The sequence below is a fragment of the Trichosurus vulpecula genome, chromosome 4 (genome assembly GCF_011100635.1).
Source record: "Trichosurus vulpecula isolate mTriVul1 chromosome 4, mTriVul1.pri, whole genome shotgun sequence".
NCBI classification, from domain to species: domain Eukaryota; kingdom Metazoa; phylum Chordata; class Mammalia; order Diprotodontia; family Phalangeridae; genus Trichosurus; species Trichosurus vulpecula.
Window position 1 is genome coordinate 200,602,998 of NC_050576.1, and position 15,594 is coordinate 200,618,591.

The following is a 15,594-nucleotide window of genomic DNA, read 5'->3' on the forward strand; positions in this document are numbered from 1 at the left end:
GAGGAAATAATAGAGGGCAATGTCTGAGTTATGTGGGATGAGGAGGAGGGGAGAAGAGGGAACAATACTAGACAACAGCCTCCCTTTTTTCATTGAAGTATGAGGCAACATCCTTGGCAGAGAGGGTAGGGGCAAAGGGTGTCATGAGAGGCTTGAAAAAGGATGAAAAGTCTTTGAAATAGCTGCTGTGGTGAGTGGGATGGAAAATCAGGAAAGTTTAAAGATTGCCTTGCTATGGTGAGAGCCCAGTTGAAATTATGTAACAAAAACTTGTAGTGGGTCCAATCAGCACAGCTTCAGCTAATGAATAGGGTGCTTAATGAATGTTTTTTGTGTTTTGGTGGTAATAATAGTAGCAGCTCACACTGGCATTGAATGGGGATTGGACCTGTGGTTTCACTGTCAAAAGGAACTCCCAGGTGGGGAAACTTCTAGCACTGTAAGGCATAGCACCTTCTTTGTATTGCAGTTATCCCTTCCACATATCTGACTTTCCCCATCATGGCTTCAATATATCAAGGGTCTGCAGGAAGAAATTAAATGGGAATTTGTGGGGAGTTTTGCAGAAGCCACAGATCATACCTGAAGCCCAGCAGACGACACAGAGCTCATGATCAAATACTTAACCCAAATTTTACAATAAGGTACTGTAAACACCGCATAAAAGAAAAGAAAAAATTCAGACTTCTTCTCTGGTGAGAAGGAAGAGCTGAAAAATTTTACTTGGATTTTCGAGAACACCGGGTACCCCCCCCCATGTGAAAGGGATAACTATAGTCTTAGAAAGTAGCCTAGAGCAGAGGCTCAAATGCCTGCCTACAGGCTACAGGCTACCCTATACCTCAATATTCCCAAGTTGTGATTTGTAGGAGGGATGTCTACCTGTGGGTGAGACACTGGGTGTGTGCATATGTACGTCTACAAGATAGTCACTTCAGCATTATATTTCTTCGGGTAAGAGTTTGGGGTGTTGGCAACAAGACTTTCCAATCAGTCAGTCGTCTGCTCCCACACACCACAGCTGTAAGCTCTGATTGGGTTGGTCTCACTGAGGTCAAGTATTATTCATTAAGAGGATACCATAGCTCCTTTTTGTGTGAATATTATAAGGTTTTCAGCAAACAGGAAGCAGTATCAAAACCTTTGGGAAAATAATCATGCCTGGTGATGTCTATGGCACATTCCATACTGCTTATTTGTGTAAATACATAAAATCAACTGAGTGGCCCCTCTGCTGTTCCAGTGTTAACTAAGCCCAGCTTTAATGCAATGGAAGAGGTGGGGTTGCCAATATCTGTCCTTAGGCTGATCCCCTTTACTTTTGACAGGTCTAGGAATGATGACTGGGCCTCAGATACTAGAATGGTCCTCCACCTGAGAAACACTGTTTTCCCATTCCTTATATTAAGATGGATATTGTCCCAATGTCCACACCTTCCCAGTTCTGTCCCTTACCTTCTCCTTTACTGAGCCTATGATGCCCTCACACTTTGAACTGTCTTCGCTACGTGTCCTTGAAAAAGTCACTCTCCTCTTCTGGATCTCATTTTCCTCATCTATAAAATGAAGGGGTTAGACCAGATGGTTCCTAAAGTTCCCCCCGCCCAAGTTCATGACTCTAGGAATACGGTACCCTTGGGGGACGGGAGCTACAAAATAGGGACTCTTTAAGAACAGGAATTTTTAGTATTCTGATGGTTGGATAGAGCCCATGACCTTCACCTGAAGGATCTGCAGTTCAACATGGCAAGTTTACTTCCAGAGGGCCCACCTCATGTTTACAAGCTAGGGGTATATCCCTATTCAGCAGTACCAGCATTGTAAATCCTGACCAGCTATGAAATACCAATGACTTAGCACAGACCATATTTCAGGAAATGCCAGAAGTTTGCATGTCTTGGCCGGGCTGTTTCATTTGCCTGGGGAAGAACATGGGGTGGGATAGGGAGGAAAATTGGCAGGAATCCATTTGTCCTGGTGTCTTTGGACTGACTCTGAGGCTTTAGGCGGGAGACCTGTAGAGATCTTTTGGGTTCCTATTTCGGAAAGTTTCAACTACTTGGAAAATTGCACAAGAAACCTATTCCTTTGGGGATGGGGTGGAGAAAGCAAACCAAGAGGCACAGTGAGGAGTAAATAGGTTTGGAACCATGTATTTTTAACCCTTCTTAGACCCAGCTATTTACCACTGAATCTCCTTAGCTTTCTTGGGACTGGGTACACTTGAAAATACTTTCAGTGACTGAAGAATAGCTGAATAAATATTGGAGAATGGTTGAACAGATGACAATATATGAATGTAATTGAATACTATTGTGCTATGAGAAATTAGGAAAGACACGGTTTCAGAGGAAGCTGGGAAGAGTGGTGTGAACTGATTGCAGAGTGAAGGGAGCAGAACCCAGAGAACAATTTATACAAAAACAACTACATTGTAAAGAGAAACAACTTAGAAAAACTTTAAAATGCTGATCAGTGCAATGTCCAAGCACAGTCCCAGAGGTCCAGTGATGAAGCATGCTACCTCTTTCTTGAAAGAGAGGTGATGGACTTAGGGTAAACAATGAGATGTATAGTTTTTGGACATGAAAAATGCAGGAATTTGACTATGCCTATTTGTTACAATGGTTTTGTTTTTCTTATTTTGGAGGGGAAGCGGTGGGAAGGAGAGAAAAAAGATTTATGTTAGTTGGAAAAAAATTTAAATTAAAAATACTTTCAATGGACCACAGAATAAATATAGGAATTCAGATACAGGAATCCAGTTCCACTCAGTCTTGCTTTCCACTGTCATCCCACATCCATAGCCATGCTAGCCACACCTTTGCTGCGCTTGTCCTTGATATCTCTGGCTTCCCTAAGAGAGAGAAGGTCTAGCCAGCTTCACAATAGCAGTGCCATAAGCTTCTTGTCTCAATATTACATCTATGTTAACTATGGAAGCAAGAACCTTTACAAAGAAATCATTTTTATTCAGGCTGAGAACAACTTTTTTAAAAAAATTATGAACTAGAAAATCATCAACACATAAACACTTCCATAGACTACATAAATTAACTTCTTTATTCAGTGCCATATTAATCATATTACAAAGAATTACTAAATAGAGCTAAAAAAATTTATCTAGAGGGACTAAAGGTTAAGAATATCAAGGTACCTTAGTACCCTTAATCCTGTTGGTCTCCAGTGTGACCTCCATTCCCTACATCCTTCAGTCCTTTCCCAGGTTGTCACCCCTCTATTGTCCTCTCTTCCCTGTCTTGACCCCTTGGTGAACTAGTTCAGCCATATACTACGCTCTCAGCATCTTTGCCCCCTTGCCCTTTTGATGATCATGTCTGATAAACCCAAACCCTCAGTTATTCGCAACGACCTTCTCCTTTGTGCCTATTCATGTGCTGCCGAACAGAACTAGAGAAACGTCATTAAACCATGCTGGTTGGGGCCACTACAGATTTTTGTTATATAATCTCCACTAGGCCCTTGAAGCAGCAAGATGATCCTTTCACACCCTACGCCACTACGATACTACACTGACTCTTACAAACCTTTTCATTCCTCCTCAAGCTTTTCACCTCAGCCTCTCCCAACCGTTTCAGCTGAGGACCTTACCTCATACTTCACTAAAAATATTATGGCCATTCCCTTGGAGTTTCCTGTTTTATCCTCCTCTCCATCTCACATCCCTAAGATATCTTCCCTTACTATCTCTTCCTGCTTTCCAGTCTTGGACAAAGAGGTGGCCCTTTGTCAAGGCATAGGACTTGCTCCCTTGCTCCTGTTCCTTCCCATCTTATCCAACAGATTGCCCCCACTTTCATCCTCACTTTCTCACCAATCTTCAGGCTCTCCCTGTCTACCGGTTCCTTACAAACACATCTGTATTTCCCTGATTCAGAAAAAAAAACACCCTCACATATCTCTCATAAATAATCCCTTTTCCTTATTTGAACAGTCACCACCCCTCATTACCTCTCCTCTGGACTACTACAACAGCCTTTTCTTTTTTTGAGGCAATTGGGGTTATAAGACTTTCTCTGGGTCATGCCACTAGTAAGGCTAGATTTGAACTCAGGTCCTCCTGACTCTAGAGCTGGTGTTCTATCCACTGTGCCACCTAGCTCCCCCCACAATAACCTTAACAATTTTTAAAGTTTATTTTAAAAAATGACAAGCATTTATTTTTTCTTTCCAACCTATCTCCTCATGTGGGCGGAGGAGGGGGTAGGAAGGGGGAGAGGGAAGGAAAAAAAAAGAAAAAAGACATAGCCAAGCAAAAGAAGTTCCCACATTTCTGTGACCAAATATGTATATCTTATTCCTCACCCTAAGTCCATCATCTCTCTGCGAGGAGGTGGGTAGCATGCTTCATCATTGGTCCTCTAGAATTATCCTTGGTCATTGCATTGATTAGTGTTCTTAAATCTTTCAAAGTAGTCTTTCTTTACAATATTTAGTCATTGTATAAATTTCCTTCCTTGTTCTTCACACTTCACTCTGCATCAGTTCATGCAAATCTTCCAAGGTTTCTCTGATAGTACAATACTATTCCAGTAATCTATGTATCATAATTTGTTCATCTAGTCTTCATTTAATGGGCACTCCCTTAGTTTCCAAATCTTTACTACTACAAAAAGAGCTACTATAAATATTTTTTGTATGTATGGATCATTTTTCTATTTCTTTGCAATGTAATTTTAATTGATCTCCCTGACACATCTCTCTCTATTCCAATCTATCCTCTGCTTGGCTGTCGAAGTGTCTGTTAACAAGTTGGTCTAACCATGTCATTCCTCTACTCAATAAATGCCAGTGGTTTCCTAATACCTAAAGAATCAAATATAAAGCCCTTCATTTGGCCCCATCTTATCTTTCCAGTCTTTTTACACTTTACTCCCCTCTACCCACTCTATGATCTGGCTACATTGACCTGCTTTGCTGTTGTTCACATACTACCCCATCTCTATGCCTTTCCATTGCCTGTCCCCTATTCCTGGAATGGTGTCTGCCTTCATTTCTGCCTTTCAGCTGGCTTTCTTCAAGCTTGAATCCCACCTTCTGTAGGAAGATTTTCCTAATTCCCCCAGCTCCTAGAGCTTTCTCTTAAGATTATGTTCGATCTACTCTGTATATACTTGTGTATCACTAGTTGTTTATATGTTGTTTTCACTATTAGAATGTGAGCTCCTTGAGGGAAGGCAGCATGTTTTTGTCTCTTTGTATCTACTGAATTTAGCACAAGGCCTGGCATATAGGTAAGTGCTTAATAAATTATCATTGATGGACTGAAATAAAGAAAAAAAATTAGAAAAGGGCATGGCAAGTCCAGATTTCAAACTATACTACAAAGCAGTAATCATAAAATATATTTGGTACTCACTAAAAACAGATAAGTCTATCTGTGGAACAGAGTAATTGCAAAATGTACTGAAGAAAATAAATATATTCTCATGGTCTTTAACTAAATCCATAGGCTCCAACTACTGGGGAAAGGACTCGCGATGTGGGAAAAAAAATGGCTACTGAGAAAACTGGAAAGCAGTCTGACAGAGGTTAAATTTCAACCAATCTCTCCCATCATATACCACAATAAATTCTAAATGGATACAGAGCTGAGATATAAAAGGCCATACCCTAAACAAATTAGAGGGGGCAGGGAAGGAGATACTTCATGAGACTAGTTCCTGAATAAATGTTCACAGGAGAGAAAAATGGACAATTTTGTTTATATAAAACTGAAAAGCTTTCGCACAAACAAAATTAATGAAGTTAGAATTAGAAGAAAAACTGGGAAACTGGGAAAAAAATCTTTGCAGCAATTTTCTATAATAAAGGTCTAATATGTAGGAACCAATTCAAATATATTAGGACATAAGTAATTCTCCAATAGATAAATGGCCAAAAGTTATGAAGAGGTATTTCTCAAAGGAAGAAATGCAAGCTATCAATACCATTAGAAAAACTCCTCCAAATTAGTAATAATATAAATGCAAATTGAAAAAGTTCTTTGGCTCCAACTCACACTCATCAGAGTAGCAAAGATAAAAAATGAAAATTACATTGTTGGAGGGGATGTGGGAGGACAGGCACTCTAATGCACTGTTGGTAGAGCAGGGAATGACTTCAACCGTTCTAGAAAGAAATTTGGAAATATAACCCCAAAGTTACTAAATTGTGCATACCCTTTTACCCAAATATGCCACTTCTACCCCAAAGAGATCAAAGAAGGAGAAAAAAGACTCGTACAAAATATCTATAAAAGCACTTTTTGAACAAAGGATTGGAAATGAAGTAAGTGACCATCAGTTGGGGAATGAACAGAATATGATTCATCCATAAGAAATAATGAAAGGAACAGATTCAAAAAAGGTCTGGTAAGACTTGGGGTTTTTAAAGTGCCTATAATTTTGGTCTTTCTTGAATTTTTTAAAATTTATTTTTATTCTAAACTCAACAAACACCAAATTAAATGGATATTTCCATATGCAGAGTAGAAAAGAAAAAGATTGTATATGAAGCTGAAGCTCTTTCTTTTCTCTTACTTTTCTCTTTTAAGTATATAACAAATTCAAATGAAAGCTTTCAAAGCTGTCCTGCTTGTCTAAGTTTCTTGCTGGGCTTCCTTCTGTTCTGAGTCAGCATCTATTAAGCTCTTACTATGAGACAAGGACTCCTCAAGATACGGGAATACAAAAACTCTGCAGGTAGAAAGAACTATAATGCCTGGCTTCAAGGAGCTTATATTCTAGTGGAGTAAGAATACACATAAAAGGAAGGTGATCGAGGATACGGAGAAGAGACAAAAGTACTTAGTGCCTCCCATATAATAAAAGAATAATAAAACTAATAATGGTCTTTTTTGAAAATGTGTATCTCATTCTGCATATTTAGTCCAGGTAGGTAGCACAATTTATCATCAGTCTTCTGGAACTCTGGCCCTAGCATTGATCAGAATTCTTAAGATTTTCATAGGTGTTTTCCTTTACAGTGTTGTGACAAGTTTTGTAAATGGTTCTCCAGCTTCTACCCACTTCACTCTAGAACAGTTTATTCAAATCTTCTAAGGTTTCTCTGAATCCATCTTATTTGTCAAAATGTATTCAGCCATTCCTCAAATGACATTTACCCATTTTATTTCCAGTTCTTTTCTACAACAAAACATGTTCCTATAAATATTTTTTGGACATTTTGGTCCTTTTCATCCTACAAAAGATCATCCTTCTTTGATCTTTTTAGGGCATATTCCTTATAGTGGTATCATTGAGCTAAAGATTATACTCAGTTTAGTGACTTTTGGGGTATATTTCAAAATTGCTTTACATGGTAAGTGGATAATTCACAATTCCCCCAAGAGTATGCTGTCCTGATGTACTTGTCCTCCTATAGTTCCTCCAACTATTGTCATTTTCACTTTTTTCTCATCTTTGCTCTTTGCATAAATGTGTGTTTAAACTTCAGAGTTGTTTTAATTTGCATTTATCTTATTTTTAGTGAGTTGGAACATTTTTTTTCTTGTTAGTTGATAGCTTGCATTTCTTCCTCTTAGATCTCCCTGTTGATATTTTTTGATCATCTAACTACTGGGGAATAGTTCTTATTCTTATGTATTAGTATCAATTACTGAGAATGACTTCCCAGTAGGACCACTGATAGTCCTACCCCTTCCCAAATGGTGAAACAATGCACCTTGAAGTTTTAAGGGGCCTTACAAAGCTTAGATGGCCCCTGACCTCAACAAGTTCCAATATCATTATATATAGTGATCATAAAGTAAGTATTCATCCCCCCAAAATGTGACAGGAATATACTCAGGAGCCCAAGCTACTCTACTGAATGTTCAGAAGCTTCACATCACTATTTTTTCCTATTCTGGAAATCACGGGTGGGTAATCTGAGGGTCCTAGGCCACATGTGGCTCTTTAGGTCCTCAAGTGCAAATCCAAACTTCACTGAAAAAAATCCCCTTAATAAAAGGATTCGTTCTGTAAAACTTGGACTCAATCAAAAGGCCTCACCCAGGGACCTAGAAGGCCACATGTGGCCTCAAGGCCACAGGTTTCCCATCCCCTGATATAGACAATGTTATTTTCCCATGCTCCGACCTCAAAGTTCCTCCTCTAGGAGTCTAGTTTTTCCTTTCTTCCCTGCTTGGGACATACTAAATGCTTCCTTTCCCCTATACCTCCTCCCTTTACTCTGCTTATGTAGCAAGTTCACTTCTTCCTGTCTCTAATCCTTCTACCGGTATTCTCATACCTTTCTTTCAGCCCCATGCCACCCCAAGGCAAGCGAGGCTACTTCTCTTTCCACAGATTCTCTGAGCAATGGTGTACCGGGTTCCAGAACATCATGGTGTTCCATCTGGGCAGCCCTACCCTGTCTACTAAATATACATTTCTGAGGAATCAGAGCAGGAAGCACCGTAGGCAGTTTTAACTCCTTTACATAGTCAGCTGCAGGGAGGGGAGAGCCTTGTAATAACAGGAAGTGGTGAGAGGTCACCCCAGGACTCAAGAATGCCCCATCTTAGGGAGAAACCCCCCCTAGATAATAGGGTACCCTAGAAGACCCTTGGCACCCTCATATTCTCTAGGGGAGTCATTCGATTATAGAGCTATAGATTGTTTTGTCCAACCCTTTCATTTCACAAATGAGGAAACTAAGTCCCAGGGAGAATAAGTGAGTTGCCCAGCGTGGCCCAGCTCATAACCCTAGGAAGAGGTCAGCTTGCCCTGGAGTCTAGTCAGCATATGTTTGAGGGTCCATCTGTCTAGTTGGGACTTTTCCATCCAGAATGGGAGCAGCAAGTCTTAAAGCCACTGGACCAATCTCTTGTGGCTTTACTTGGCATGCTAACTAAAGGCTTTTCTACAGAGTGGTGTGATAAAAAAAGACCTTAGCCAAAAGACCTGAGTTTAAGTCCCAGATCTGACACTAATTGGCTGTGTGACTCAGGGCAAATCACCCTCTCTGAAACCACCCTTTCTTCATCTAAAAAGCAGGCTTAATTATACTCACCACATAAGGAGAGGGCTTTGCAATCCATAGAGCACTTAATATGTGAGTTACTGTATCATACTGTTTTTCTATCTTGATTTCCTTTGTCCAGAAGGGAAACTGAGACAAAGAATTGGTAAAACCGTTCAATCAGTTCCTCCCAAAATTCGGCAGTCACTGAGGCAATAAATAACCTAGTTAATCCAGGCCCTAACCCACTTTTACTGAATAACCTGAGTAATTGTCTTAGTTCTTTGCTTCTCTTTTCACAGTGAGTACTAGGCATCAGGCCAAACTTTTCCCTAGGGTGGATCTCATTACAGGGTACTGTGAATACAGGTGTGAAGGACTCGGGAGCTGGGACAAATTCCCACCCAGTGGAGCTGAGTGTCTCATCGCAGACTTGTGTTGGTGACCTGTCTCCCTCTTCTTCTCTGAATGGGGACCCCACCCCCCACAAGACCAGTGTGGCTGGGCATGTGTCCAGGATCATATGCCACCAGGGAGAGGGTCCAGGGATGAAGAGCACTGTGGATCCTATCCTCCCACCCTCCTCCAAGCCCTTCAATACACAAGCAATACGCAAAGCCCTTCAGCCTATGTTCCCAATGTCTGCCCCAAGATGTCCTTTCTGTGGAGCACTGACACATCCGCATCTCAGCAAGGACTCGTCCCCACTGTGGTCTGAGAGAGTAAACCAGCACCGATTCACAGCTGACAAACTCCAGGAGAGTGGCAGGCAGCAAGCTGGGGATGGAGCCCTGGGCTGGGCGCCAGCTCCCCTGTGTCCTATTCCCGGCTCTGCCAATGACTCACTCTGGGGCTTGGTGGACTCCCCTCCCATCTTGGGGCTGCTTTTCTTTTCTCAGTTCCCTCCATTCTTGGCCAGGGATATCGAGGCTCAGACGTTTAAGGGGGACAGGAACCCCCTAGAGAGTGGCCTAGGAGCGTGGGGCGCTGGAACAAGCGGGCTGGGCTGAGGCCATAGAGACAGAGATCCTGGGGATCTGGAGAGACTCCCTGTATGAGGGGGCAGGGGAGGGAAGAGGTTGGTTGTGGAGTAAGGAAGGGAAGGTTCAATAGACCTCGAGCCCGTCTTGTCCTGGAAGGAAGTAGGGTTGGTAGAGAAAGTGGGGTGGAGTTAGGGGAGGAAGCATTCGGCCAACCCTGCTGGGCAGTGGGAAAGAGGGTATGAAAGGGCCCTTCATATGAGGACAGTGAGCAGGAAACCCATCCAACCACCAATGTTATCTGAGAAAACGGCAGGCTTGCAGTCCCCAGGTTGGCACACCCTACATGGCAATCAACAACTGATACAGCTGGTCTACGCCCCTTCTCTCCTTTCCCCTCCTCCTCTTCCTCCCCCGCTGGCTGTTGGCAGAGGGCATATTTCTTTGGCAATGACCCTAGTCCTCTTTTTTTAAAAAAAAGTCCTTCTCTCTGTCCAAGCTCTGGCCACTTTTTCGAAGTTCAAGGTCCTGTCCTGGGGCTCCTCCCACCTTCCAGACCCAGGGTCCAGCCCCTTTACCTTTGCATGCAGTGCCCCCTGCTGTCCTAGATGCCAACATGTCCTAAACCCAGACCATTTGAATCTTTAAATTCCTTGTTCAAAAATGGTTGAATATATGATGTGGTATTAATGCAATACAATATGCGAGTGCTATAAAAATTGTCATTATAAAGAATACAACGGGAACGTAGAGATATTTGTATGAAGTGAAGCAAGGAGAGATTCTTGAAGCCAAAACTCTGAGCAAAACCATATATACCTCACCTCACACTTATTAGAGTGACAAACATAACAAAAGAGGAAAATGACAAATCTTGGAGGGGCTGAAGGAAGACAGGCACCATAATGCCTTGTTGATGGAGCTGTGAATTTGTCCAGTCATCCTGGAAGGCAATTTGGAGTTATGCCCATTTTTGTCCAACACTCAGAAATGCCACTACTAGGTCTCTACCCAAAGACATCAAAGAAATAGGAAAAAGATCTATATGTACAAAAATAATCATAGCAGCTCTTTTCCTAATAGCAAAAAACCCCCAAACTTAAAAGGGTGCCCATCTATTGGGAATGACTAAACAAATTATGGTATATGAATATGGTGGAATATTAATTGTGATATTAGAAAAGATAAAATGGACAATTTCAGAGAAATCTGGGACAGAGAACAATGTATACAATGACAAAATTACTAAGAGAGACTTTAGAACTCTGAGCAGTGTAACGATCGATCCCCATTCCAGGAGAGATGAGACAGGCTACCTACTTTGTGCCAGAGAGGCGATGAACCTAAAATACAGAATGAGGCGTACATTTTGGGACATGACCACAAACAGGAATTTGTTTTGTTTGGCTATGTATATTTATTATAAGGGCTTTGCTTTATTTTTTTTTCCAAGGTGGTAGGTAGGAAGTTGAGGGAGGGTTGGGGTGGGGTAGCCACTTAATATATACTTTTTAAAAGTTGCACATAGAGATTCATATTTTCATGTGCAATCATCTTTTTTCTATTTTTCTTTGTGTAACAGTCCTTCTGGCAAGGGTTGGACTGGCTGCCTTGTGAGGGACTATAAGTTGTTAAGGAATCAGGGTATCATTGTGCTGGTAGATGTTTAACAACCAGCTCTTCCAATGGAAAATGTATGCACGGCATATTTTAAGTTTAATCTTCATTATTAATATTTTCTTTATCACTTTCTTAAGTCTAGACAATAAACAAGAAATCAAGCCCTGAATTGTAGCATTTGCAATTTCTGAGGTATAAATGCTCAGACTAAAATTTTAACAACTGGCTCTTAAGAGCTTTAGAGTTGGCTCCAGCACACTCCTGGACCCAGGTTATTGTGTTTCTTCCCATCTTGGAAAGAGAAGAAGCTAACATGGGATTAGTACTTGGAGGGAAGAGTCTTTTACTTCAGTAGGAGCTTTAGAAATGTCCTGTGAGAGAGTTGGGAGAGAGAGATAACACACCAAGAGGAGGGAGTGGATGATGATGGTGCTACTTTCCCAAGCCATATAAAGCAGCAGTGGTGGCAGATTGCTTGGTAGTGCCCTTCTCAAGCTGAGGATTAGAGAGGTGAAAGCTAAAGTGGTTAGAAGGAAGGTAGGAAATTGTTTTGTTTTGTTTTTAAATTGCAGTCTCTTGTTCGGGTGACTGGAGGACAGAGTTAAAAAAACAACAGGTACCTTCTGGGGAATTTGGAAGAAGAATCTGGTCTTTATTCCTCTCCCCTGCCTTAATTTAGCAGGATATACCTGGCACATATTTCTAAGTATACTCTTTAATTTTATTAAAGATTGCATCTGACTGATCTAATCTTATTTCTCATAAACACTTGTGACCGACCCTGTCCTGTATGTTTCCTTGTGTTCCTTTGTTCATGGTTTTGTGACTCACACAGGATAGAGTGCCCTTCCCCAGAACAGCTCTTTGTTAAAGAGTTTTCTCTCTTTAACTGGGGGAATAATCTGGGACTGTCCATACGTTTCATAACTGTAGTTCCAGGGAAAGAATCACTATGAAATTGAGCCTTTCAATATGCATGCTCCATCTGAGCACAGGCCTAACCTGTTGTTATAAGCAATGAAGTGTTACAAACACATTCATAGAAAGGTTCATGTTTATTGTTGTTTATCAAGTTCATAATAATAATAAAAAGAGAAAGACTTGGTCAAGGGTTAGTTGGCAAACAATCTGGCAAAAATATAGGCATTACAGAAGGGAGCATATCCCTTAACTCAGTCATTTTGCTCCTAATAATATATCCTAAGGATGTTTTTAGAAAGGGAAAAAAAAAAACCTCATGTGCTTTTTTCCTTTTAAGATCACTTTGCTTTATTTTGTACATGTTTTTTATTGTTTTACCTGTGTACTTACTGTATGCTTCCCTCCACTCCTGCAGAAATAAATTCCTTGAGGGCGGGAACTATTTTACTTTATTTTTTCACATCATATCATCAGAGCCTACCTAGCACAGTGCCTTACAGATGTGTTTAATAGATGTCTTTTGAATTGCGTTAAACTTCTAATATCAATTTTACAGAATATTATTCCGCTACAACATGATAAATATGAAGGATGCAAAAATACATATGAGCATCTGGTGGCACTAGTGAGTGAGGCAGACTTGAGTTGTCAAGGTGCTAAGAGGAGGGTGGTACTTCCCCAAGCTATAAGGAGCAGCGTGATGGCAACACTGATAGTTTTGCTTCTCAAACTGAAGACAAGAGAGGTGAAAGCTAAAGAGGCAAGAAAGAGCATACAAAATTATATGTGTGTTATAATATATGTATTTATTTGTATGTACACATACATGTCTGTCTATCCATCCATCCATCTGTCCATCTATCTATCTATCTATCTATCTATCTATCTATCTATCTATCTATCTATCTATCTATCTATCTGTCTGTCAGTCTGTCTATTTATTCATCCATCCATCTATCTATCCATCCATCTATCTATCTATCCATCTATCCATCCATCCATCTATCCATCTGTCTATCTTTCTGTCTGTTTGTCTGTCTGTCTAAAATTTTGATCACTGGTTCTTACTGTTTCTTTTTCTCCTCTTTATGATTACTACTCCAGAGTTGGTTTGTTTTCCTTGTAAATATTCCCTCTTCAGCTCCATCCTTCTTCACCCTTCCTCTCCCTGTCCCAACCTGTTTCCCTGTTGAGTCTAATACATTTTTACACCAAACTCATTTTATACATGTATTCAACCCTCCTTTTTCCAGTGCAGGTACAAGTGAGATTAATGAGATGTTACCTTTTCCTACATGTTTATATACTCCTTTTCTCCCGTACTCCTATAATGAGAAATAATAAGTTCCTTCTTCTTCCTCATTTCTTCCACAATGTTTTCTTTTGCCCAATCCTTTTTTTTCCTTTCTGAAAACTAATAAAGCAGAAAAAAAACCAAATCCAGGCCACATTTGTCTTTTTTTTTTTTAACTCTCTTTGTGACCCTTAAAGACAATGGAATCCTGAAAACTCATGTCTCTTCTTCCCCTTGTAGAATGCAAGCACTTTATCATCATCTGGCCCCTTCCAACCACCCAAATGTACTAGCTTTCTAAGTTTCTCTTGTCTCCTATGCTTGTGTTTCAAATACTCTACCCAGATCTGTCTCTTTATTATGAGTGCTTGAATATTCTCTATTCTATCAAGGATCCATTTTCCCCATGGAAATATACACATTTCCACAGGCTATGTTATTCATGGTGGCAAGTCCTTCTCTTTTGTTCTCTGTAAAATAACAATCCAAGGTCATTCTCTCTCTCTCTTTTTTATTGGTTGCAGTATAGTCTTGTGTGATCCTGACTGTGGTTCCTTGATACTTGAAATTTTTCTTTCAATATGCTTGCACTATATTTAATTTGATGTGAGCACTTTGGATTTTGGCTATACCCAGGATAGTGTACATTTGGTGCTTCTTTCAGGAGGTGACTGGTGGATTCTTTATATTTTCACTTTGCCTCTGGTTCTAACAGATCTCAGGAATTTTCTTGAAATATGCCATCCAAGTTTTTGTTTGGTTGTAGTTTTCAAGGAGTCCAAATGATTCCTAAATTACTACTCCTCAACCTGTTTTCTAGGTCTTTTAAAAAATATGCATATATATATGTAGTAGCTACCTTGTATGTGCTTCTATTTTTTCAGTCTTTTAAATTTATTGAAATATTTCTTGTTGACTCATGGAATCATTGAGTTCTTTCTGTTTCATTCAATTTTTTCAGAGTCAATTAGTTGGGTACGGTTCACCCTACCTTTCATTCTTAGTTGTTTATTCTCCTTCCAGTTTCTGCTTCCCTCTCCAGCTAACTCCCTCCCCCTAACCCCAAGTCCAGGACCTTGACATTGACAGAGCAGTTTTGTTAATACGATTATAAATTTAACATATACTTTAAAAAGCAAAGTATATGTAACAGGAATTCACATTTTTATACACAATATTCTTTTTTTGTTCTTTGTATATCAAAGTTCATATTTACTGATGTTTGTTACATTTGTAAAAAAAAAGATAATTAAAAAAATGTTCAAACCTTTGACTACCTATCTATTGAGGAATGGCTTTTCTTCTCATGTATTTCTATCGGTTCTCTACATGTGCCTAGATAAGTTCTTTGGGTTGCCCAAGATCATTCAGTCCTAAGTGGCAAAGCTGATATTCGAACTCACACCTTCACAACAATGGCTCTGCCTACTAGACCCACACTGCTTTAATCAGACACATGGTCTGATTAAAAAGCAGCACCTTTCAAGAGACGAAGGCAAAAAGGAACAGGAAGGAAAATAAGAAATATAATGATCAAATGTACATAGCCATAGTTATTCTTTTTTTTTTTTCATTTAACCTTGTGTCTCAATGGAAATAAGGTGTAACACTTTGCCCCCTCTCTGGACCACTTCCTCAACTTGCCTTTCCACCTGAAGGTTGGTTCTGCAGAGAATGAGCATTCTCTCAGGTTCCTGTGGTGCCACACTTCCAATGCTGTAGCTCACGAGACCCCATCAGCCAGTAGACACGATTGGCTATGGTGTTTACTAAGACTACATAGTAAGAAGAGTGGCTACAAATATTCCCCTG